Here is a 10,660-nt window from a genome sequence, read left to right on the forward strand (position 1 = left end):
TTGCAACATTTCTGTCATGTTATTGTATTTACCTCCATTTCTGTAAAACATTCAATAACTACGTTTCAAAACGTTTGTATAGACGTCTATAACCCCTACTTTATGAGTATATATTTTTTGCTATATATATCGAATGCATATAGGATATTGGTGGGAAAGCCAGAAGGAAGGAGACCACTGGGAAGACCAAGGCTTAGGTGGGTGGACAATATTAATGGATCTTAAAGAGATAGGATGGGATGGTGTGGATTGAATTTATCTGGCTCAGGATAGGGACCAGTGGAGGACTTTTGTGAACACGGTAATGAACCGTCGGGTTCCGTAAAATGCTGGGAAATTCTTGAGTAGCTGCAGATTTGGTTTCTCTTTAAGAAGGGCTCAGCTCCATAAGTAAGTAAGTAAGTAAGTAAGTATGTAGTTAGTTAGCTAGTTATTGGAGAGGGTGGGTTTCCCCATTCACTTAGACCTGTATTGGTCCATTGTGCTTCCCTCTATGATTTCTACTAGTCTCTATATCCTACCGGTACTGGTGCTTACCATCAGTCTCGCCCAGCCAGCGAGACCGGCTCTACTAGCTGAGAGGTATCTATAATGCTTCCCCCATCTACCAGAGGTATTAAAGACTGCTGTTGGGCGGGAAACGTCCGTAATTTGGCTCAGTGACCTCCTTTGGAGATATGAGGTTCTTTTACGTGCCGTAAAGCTACGACACGGGACCCACGGCTTAAAGTCCCTCCCGGAGGACTTGTTCCCTGAATTTTTCCGCCCTTAAAAATTCGACGACCTCCGCCGGGTATTTGAACCCGCGTACTAGAGCCATGAGGTGGGAACGTTACCTCTAGACTACGGAGGCCGCTCTGAAGTAAGTAAGTAAGTAAGTAAGAGATCGGATCAGTAATTTTTAGAAGAATTCAGCCAAAGTATAAATGTGGCTCTTAGTATACTACGATGTTCGGTCAGAAAGAGACATATATATTTCATTGCCACTTGCTTTCACGTGTTTTGCCACTGCATTAGAGGAAATTATGATACAGTAATTTGCATGTATGTAGGCCCTATATGTTTTTGTAATAACAATCAAACTACAAAAGTGAAGAAGGAAAATTTGTTGCACAGTTTGATATCTGCAGGAGCTGAAATAATTTCTGCTGAGTTCAGTTCGCACAAGCGGCAAGGTTTGCGACTTGTGTTAGTGAGATTCCCACTTCAGATCTCGGCTGGGATGCAGATAATCTTGACAGTGATTTTCATGATGTGCCTTCGTTATGCCAGGCAAATTCCCTGACTAGACTACGACCGCTTCCTTGCACATTCCTCCCGGTTCACTGGTCACTCACCCATTCACCCGACGCTGTATGTAGTCTCAGTTACTCTAAGTAAATGTATCCATAAATGAGAGAACTTCGGAAGTTACCAAAAATAACTCAGATTCTACATGTTTCTAGTTTCCACTGATCTCGAGTCTGAATTGATGTGGGACCGGGGGGGGGGTATTTTAATTAGTGTATCATGTTATTGCGACTGCCCTTGAAGTGTAGCATCCGTAGATTGCGCATGTGCATGTATAGCTGTACGAGCTGAACCGGAATTATTTTTAAAGATAAAGGTAAAAACGTAAAGCTGTCCCTGTAACAGGAAGTGGAGGCCCATAGGGTTGTGAGACGCTGAGATTCGGCTCACAGGATGACGGTAGGGTTTTCAGCCTTACGCGGCGTTCTCCCGCTACCCCCAGAAAGATTGCTGGTACTCATTTCTGTTAGAGTTAAGTTGACTCCAGGGCCATAGTGCAGCTGGAGTGATTAGGTAAATTGAAAAATCCAATGACTTCGTCGCTAATTGAACCAGCGATCTTCCTGCTTCTAGCATAGTTCCTCAACCAACTACGCTACCGCGTTCCCCGTTATCTTTAAAGACAGTATGTAATAGGAATTGTGCTAGAATTTTATGTGATATGCTGTTACACCAACCGGATATAGAATCTTGTTTCTGAAGATAAAACTACTATTCCTAAACAGGCACTGCAGAGTGACACATGCGATGTAACTCTGTGCTGTAATTTTGGATTATATGCACAGACTTTTCAGATCAGGATAAGAGACAGATGAAGGGTGTAAGGAATATAATTTAATACACTTTTATCGAGAGTCTCAGTCAAATGCTTAGTACTCCTGCTATGTATTCGGTGGTTCCCGGGTTCGGATCTTGCCATGGAGACCAGCTCCTCTGCTGAGGGTGAAAGTGGTTTTCATCAGTCCCTCCAGGCAAATGGAAAGAAAATAATACATATTTGGCTACAGCTGTTTCCTTCTACATCCTTTTCAATCCATAATTCATTAATTTTCCCATCATTTGAAGTGTTTATTACAAGCAACTGTCAGCGTCGTTAAAAACCGCAAATGTCAATACTTCCTTTAAAAACTTAGAAATGTGCGAACTGGCTTGAAATATTGAGTTGATTTATGGTTCCCGAGAAATCGTATATGAAGGCGTTTATAGATTATGTACTTCATAGGGTTAGATTTTGAAATTGTTTTAAGCTATGCCGTATATAAGGCGATTCGTCGCCAGCCTCCTATCACGGCGGGTCATGTGGGATTTATGGCGGACAGAGCTTCAGTGGCAGCTTCACTTCGATTTTTCTTTTTCAGTTCTCTTTTCACTAACTACTACACACTAATCGTCTTGATAGTGACATTGTGTAGTTTCCATTAAGAAATTTATTTTAGCGTACGAGTATCTTAAGCATGTTTCAGCAATTTAGCACGATTTGCTTCTCTTTATTATCACTGATTTTCATGAAAGAATCCTCCTACATAATGAATGAAATCCCTTCTTCGTCTAATTAACCATGGAATGATGAATTAGGAATTCAAATGAGAGTGGAACGGAGTATTAAGTAAAATATTAAACTTATCTCTCTGCTTACTTAATTAACCAGCAAGCCATGGAGGCGTATGTGGAAGTAAGAGTATAGCTCCACCATTCTTGCCCTTGCAATAGAGGTGAATGTTCAACTTTACGCCTCTACCGCTTTAATCCCGGGAAAAGATCCTCCATTACCCATTAGGTAGGAGGCCTAGTGGGCCGCAGTGCTTGTCTGCGCCCTATGGAGGAGAGAAAAACTGTTGCCTTTACCGGGAAAAGAAACCGGAAGTCCAGCTAGTAACTCATCGTTATGCAGACTGGGGTAGCACTGAGCTACATAACCTCTTAAAGTACAGTGGTGATACCGCCAGTTATAATTCTCTATTCTGTGTGGTTCGTTGGGTTCTCAGCCTAAGCGGCACAAATTGATCAATATATCATCCGAGTACTAATATTTGTAACGAAGATGTTTCTCCTTGGACGTAGAATCTAAATTTTAAGTATTACTTAAATGTATCTTGTCCTACAAAGGGTTAAGCACATTGAAGTTAGGGCGGGGCCAGCATGAACATTTGAAAATAAAATAAATGAGGAACATGATTCAGCGTTTGTGAAACTCAGTTTAACTGATGAATAATTACGTTGTAACAGGTTATATACAAGTACCAACATGGGAACAATGCGAAACACTGATGCTGTGTTCGACAGTTTCCATTGTTACGAACTTAATAATTGAAAGGTTTCGCAAAGATATAACAAAGTTTATCTGTTTATGAATTACAGAGTTTTGCGTTTAAAGATGGATCCCTTTACACTTGGAAACTACAGGGATGGATAAAAATATGGAAACACCTCGTGAAATGCATGCCTGAATTTAAGTGTTTATTTTAGCGACGTTTGTAGGTGACGCTGCCGTATCTGCCCAACACCACTACCTGTACAGCCTCCGCAATACGTTGCAAGCTTCATTTGTTGTCGAGACAGTGTTCTGTGCAGTTTTTAATGCCTCATGTCAGAGATAACAGAATTTGAACGCGGGCAAATTATTATGGCTTGTATGGTGGGTGCTTCCGTACCAAGGTATCCGAGGTTTTTGGTGTTTCGCGAGGCACAGTATCCAAGATTAGGACCGCATACAGGAAGACTGGAAAAACCACATCTGATAAACACCAGCGTGGACGGAAATGTTTGTTGAGTTATCGAGACAGACGAGCATTGCGAAGGATTGTGACAAAAAATAAGAAGACTACAGCTGCAGAAGTGGCTGCTGAACTGAATGGAACGCTCACAAATCCTGTCATCACCAAAACAGTACGAAGGGAACTCTACAAACAGGGTATTTCTGGACGAGCTGCAATTCCAAAGCGTCTCATTAGTGATCAAAACCTGGACTATGGAGCAATGGAAGACGGTCATTTGGTCGGATGAGTCCACCTTCGCACTGTTTCCGACTTCTGGCCGAGTTTACGTCTGGAGAACGCCATCCCAAGCTTACGATCCAGATTGTTTGCTGCCAAGAGTGAAACATGGCGGGGGTTCGATCATGGTATGGGCAGCCATATCGTGGTATTCTGTCGGACCCATCATTACCCTGCAAGGTCACGTTACTGCCAACGACTATGTAACCATTTTGGGGACCAGGTCCATCCCATGGTGCAAACTTTGTTCCCTAGTGGTGATGCCATTTACCAAGACGACAATGCCCGTGTTCTCACAGCTGGCATCGTCCAGGACTGGTTTTCTGAGCACGAAGATGAAGTGTCAAGTCTTCCATGGCCCCCACAATCCCCAGATATCAATATTATTCAGCCTTTGTGGTCTGTTTTGGAGAGCAATCTGCGTGCGCGCTATCCACCTCCGTCATCGATAACAGAACTTACCAATGTTTTGTAGGAAGAATGGTACAAGATTCCCTTGCAAATCATACGGGCCCTCTATTTATCCATTCCAAGGAGACTGCAAGCAGTTCTGCAAGCCAGAGGTTGTCTTACACCCTATTAGTCACGGTAATGTGTTTTTTGTTGGGTGTTTCCATATTTTTGTCCATCTCCTTTATTTTGAACATTTTCTTTTAGCTATTCGTCAGTGACTTGTATTAAGACTTTCGGCCAATCATATCTGTACACCAAAATGTATATGGGACATAAAATTCACGAAGACTTCCCATAAAAACGGATATTATTACATTTTATATATTCCACGTTTTATTTCTGTTACCGCTACTGAATGTTCCTGTGCTACTAATAGGCACACTAAAATAATTTGAATCTACGGGAATTCTGTCATGCTCCTCTAATACTTTTCTTACTTGACTACAGGCAAGCATAAGAAGCGTAAAACAAATAAGTTCTAGACAAGTATAATATGTAGGTGAATTACATAAATTAAATAACCATATTATAATAATGATTCAAATTGAAATTAAATTTTAATTCTTATTAGAGCTGTGTTAATTAAATACAATTTAACTTAAAAAGCCTTAAGACACATAGACTAAACCAGTTTCGAACTTACATAGAGTGAAAAAAAACTCCGTGGTTTTAGTCCACAAGCCGAGAGCCCGCGGCTTGTCGGCGAAGTTAGTGCTAACTTTTCCGGATAGAGGGTGTCGCGTGGTCAACGCAACGGATCCCCACGGCCGTTAATTTCGGTTTTTTAGACCGGAACCGCTTTTTCCTTGAAACAGCTCCTATGTTATTCTCACGAGGCAGAGTGGACATCGTTCCGGACTCACTGCTGAGTGGTAAAGCCGAGAATGGAACCTGGATCTCTGGATCTGTTGCCAGGAACTCTGACCACTAGAACACAGAGGCGGACATAGAGTGTAAACCAGCTATATATATTCATGAATTATGCTGGAACAACGATTACACTTGAAAGTTAATTTTTATTTCCACTTTGCTTTACACATACATTTAATCGGAATTATCTAACGTTTGTGTTAAAGGAAACAAAATACTGTGACTGAGTACAATGAAAGTGCCGTTATATTTGACCTCCCATTTCAATGACTGTTGATACGTGAAACTTGGACATTACTCTTTACTCTCACCGCTCATTATCAACCCTCTCCCATCCATGCTATTTTTCGTCAAATGAATCATTGTGCATACAGCTAATTTAACAGAGTTAGATTATTTTTGCATTATCCGAGATACGCTCTTCTAGTCCTGCGTATTTGCAGTAAAATGTAATTGTAACGAACTACTTAAAATTATATGTGAAAATCAGATATGCCGTATTATTTTACCGTTCCGGTGTGTGACAGTCACTGTACGTGTTACGTAATCATCTATGGATAAATACGGGCTTTATATATCAGTGGTGTTTAATTAACTGGTATTTACGATACATAATGACAATTTAAAATGTGGCGATTTATGAATAGCTTTGATGAAGCATCGACCATGGTTATCTCTGCTGTAAAAGTTATTTTCCTGTCAGTAATATTCACGTGTCAAATCATTGTATTGAAATTATTTATGAACAGCTTGGAGTGTGCTTCTGTAGACTAACTGAACGTTTTCCCTTTTTGACAGTTGTGCGAATTATCTTCGAGTTTAGTTTAGTTTTTTTTTCCCCCCTTGTCATTACAGCCCCAGTGGGCCTAGGCCTACCTCCATGAACTTCTCCGTTCACTTCGGTATTTATAGATCTTACACATTCGGTAGGACTCCTTGGGCGGGTGATCAGCTCGTCGCAAGGCCTCTACCTGTACACAAACACAGAAAAACGCACACACACAAACTAAACATCCATGCCCTGAGTGGGATTCGAACCCACGATCCCAGTTTCCAAGCGAGCGAAGACAGTGCATGCCGTGACCGGCTTAGTTTAGTTTACTGGAGAAAATTGCTGTGTGGGAAAACGTACGACCTTTCTCTCTTCCTAAGGACAAGAGTGGTCATATTTCTAAAACTGATAGAACGCAATCAGAAGTTATCTGCCTAATGATTTTAAAATATGCCTACAACGATACGACTCAGACCCTTGCACGACTGCCACGATGATTCTGTGTGTAAGAAATTAGGAATTAGTTCTAGTGGCATGATCTTCATAAGGAAATTAATGAAAATTTTCTGGTTCAAAAGTAATTAATGGGTGCAGAAACCAGGACGTACTGACGGTTATGGTACGGTAAATTCACGTTGTCTTATATAGGCTATCATGAGAGTCTGTACAGAAATGAATCATTGCTGACAGGTGTGTAAGGAGGAAAACACTAGATCTGTAGTATTCTCCGTACTGAAGACTAGGTATTGTGTTGGTTCATGAAACTAATCACTTCATACAGAATGTACAACAGCCCTGTGGTCTTTTAATCCACAGATTAAATCCATAGAATCCGTAGATTTTAAGGGTTCTGACGATGGTGTATAACACACAGAATTACTGTTTTTTTTTTATTTTTTCCCTATCGTCCCGTATTCTAGATAATAGAAAGCACGACGTTTCGGAAACTGGATCTGTTTCCGTCCTGAGGCGATTTAGCCCCTGGACTGTGTCCAGTGATAGATATTCTAAGGGAACCAAGTGAGTAGGTGTTTTCTGCCTCCTTCGCCTGTGGACGGAAACAGATCCGTTTTCCGAAATGGTGTGTTTTCTATTCTCTAGAATACGGAAAGGAGGAAAAAGTACAAAAACCCAGTAATTCTGCACATTCCATACGTTTTGCTACACCCATCAAAGTGGTAAATTCTATCGTTTTGTAGATACTCATTCGTTCTGCTCTGAGAAGCCAAGGTTTCTGAGAAGAAGCTATAAAACGCATTATCATAATTATATAATTCTCGTATAGCGATCAGTTTCTATGAATAATTGACACAGCTACACTATTGTTTTTAATTTCTAGTGGGTGGGACTCATTTCCTTGTACTGCGGCCACTTCTGGCCTATTGTACCAGCCCCAGATGATAGGTGACGGTGATTTTGGAGCAATTCGTGGAATGAAGATTGGCAGGGGAAACCGAAGTACTCGGAGAAAACCTGCCCCAGCGTCACTTTGTCCACCACAAATCCCACTTGACCAGACCCCCGGGATCGAACCCGGGCCACCGCGGTGGGAAGCCAGCGACTAACCGCTTGAGCTATGGCGCGTCCTGACACAGGTACATAGTATTGACTGCATAACATTTTGCGGATATAAGATCAAAATTCAATTCACAGTCTCTATGTTTGTAATTATTAACTCTATTTCATACGAACTCTATAGGTGTATTTAATGTTGTCACGTGTAAGGGGGTACGCGTGACGAGAATGACGGGTTACAGTTAGGATGATTGGATTTATTGGCACTTTGGTTACAACCTCTCGTAATTACACTTGAATTACAGCGCTATCACGGACCCCACACTTTAAAATTCACTGTTACGCACACTCCAGCCCTCTCTTGGTAATGCAATTAAAACACAGGAACAAACGTTTCAAATCATTCCAATTATTACACATAATTAAAATCTTCCAATTACACGCGAAGTCTTCGCTTGAACTGTCAGTGGCTATCTTAAACCGAGAACTCCCTCAATGTCACTTAAACACTGAAATCTCAAAGTCAAAGTCAAAGTCACATTGCGACTGACGGTCAGTTAGTCAGTAAGTCTTGGTTTCGAGCCCCGTCTGGGGCTCATGACCAGATATTAATTATTACCGTTTGGCACTTAGGGTCTTATTTTTGTGGGGCGCCCTCTCCGACGAGAGAACGGGTCTGTGTTTTGTATATGCTGCTGGCCCTTGCCAGCGCGGTCTTTCTCGGCTCCAAGTCCCTTGGTACTAACGACCATATTTTACTGTCTCAGATTTGAGACTTCCCTTTTCATCGCCTTCTGCGACTCGCAGGGTCACGTTGGAGGTATTCGACCCCGCCTCCACACTGAAATATGTTTTGTCTCTAACTATTGTCAAATAGCCTCCACACATACCACACAGAAAACAGCCTCTATTGTTGCAGAGGAGTGTTTACCGCGCCGTTACATAACTGCGGTCTCGGCGCCGACCGCATAGAAAATGCCGTACTTCTATTGTTGTCTTATGTATATTCGGTCGCGAAGTGTTTAACGGTCAGTTACCTAGCAACGTTCTGGCCACTCACGTTTCATTATTTACATGCCTATCCACTGAAATTTTTATAAACCTTGCTCCAGTGATTTATTGAATATCGCGATCACTTGAAAACCTGAAGGAGCATTTGACGAGATCGACCAGTCACTGTTCTTAATTCTTCAAAAAACGCTCTTAATGAATTTTTTTCAAATATAAAAAATAAATTTTCAAATATATCACACAAAATTTCAGACCATCATATGCCGATAGCGTTGCCCAACCTTCGAAGTTAACTCTTGCTCAGTGATGGTTATGGGGGCATACGGTAGCGTAGTTGGTTGAAGCACTGTGCTACAAGCCGGAAGGTCGTGGGTTCAAGTCCTGATGAGGTCATGGATTTTTTTCAGTCGATCTAATCCTTCCAGCCGCACTATGGCCCTGGGGTCGACTCAGCCTCTAACAGAAATGAGTACCAGGAATTAATTAATTAGTTTTCCTGGGGAGTAAATCGCGGCCGGTGCGTAAGGCTGACAACCTTACCGCCTTCTTTGAGCCGATTGTCTAGATAATGTTAGACCTTCAACATTTCAGAGCCCTATGGGCCTTCACCGCCTGTTACGGGGATAGCTTTACTTACTTACTTCTTTCAGTGTTGGTTATACTGATGGTAGGACACTGAAAAGCATAATGATGACTTGGCCTCTAATACCGTGGTGTTCGTTCATGGAAGTTCTTTAATATGTAAGATTTGAGGCTTTCACGGCGGTGACTATGAAGAAAGCAGTCTTTTGGGATTTGGCACCGTATATAAGTGGTGTTAACCGACGTTTCGGAGGAACGTATCGCCTCCATCTTCAGGGTAGAAGAAAATATAAGAATTCTGCAAGCGAAGAGACCGTGAGAACCGGTAAAAGCAGGCCTCTTCGCTTGCAGAATTCTTATATTTTCTTCTACCCTGAAGATGGAGGCGATACGTTCCTCCGAAACGTCGGTTAACACCACTTATACACGGTGCCAAATCCATAAAGACTGCTTTCTTCGTTCTTTAATATGTTTTCTGATTAGTTAGTCTGTATAGTGACAATCTGTAGCCAGAAACGCTGACCACTAGACCACAGAGGCGGTCTACCCTGCCTGCACTAAACAATAATAAAACCAGACTGACAACGCTATTCTGGATTTTAAGACTGGTATTCCAGTTTCGTCCACTCTTTTACGTAATAATACTGGAAATTGGTGCTTGATAAGTGAGAGACATGTTTGACCGTCCAATTACAATAACGGAAGAAAAGGATATCATTCTGTTTGTACAAGTTTGTATGTAGTAAGGAGTAATGTGAAATACTTGTATAATCCCGGAACCTTGAAGCAGAGACTTCTCCCAAAGGCTACTCCATTTGCAAGAGAATGATATTATATTTTATTCTTAAACTACGGAAACGCAATTTTTGCGTTGCGACATAACGGGGGTTGCTTGTTAAAAACTTGGTAGAATTTCTTCTTTACAGCTGGGATGGAGGAATATAGTGCTTCATATGCAAATCTTGAGAAACTTTTTGCACAGTTTGTAGATTGTTCCTTCAGTTTGTTCGATTTCCATTAGAGAACTAATTTTAATTGGAGGCATTTTCACTGTATCGTAACTTGAGCGACTTGGGGCAGCTGTTGGGAAGAGCAACGTCCTAAACGCTGAGAATGTAAGTCACTTAACCAGAAGAAGATATATGGAACTTAGACCATATTCTTCGAAGCATTA

Source organism: Cryptotermes secundus, unplaced genomic scaffold (assembly GCF_002891405.2).
Source record: "Cryptotermes secundus unplaced genomic scaffold, Csec_1.0 scaffold22, whole genome shotgun sequence".
Lineage (NCBI taxonomy): Eukaryota > Metazoa > Arthropoda > Insecta > Blattodea > Kalotermitidae > Cryptotermes > Cryptotermes secundus.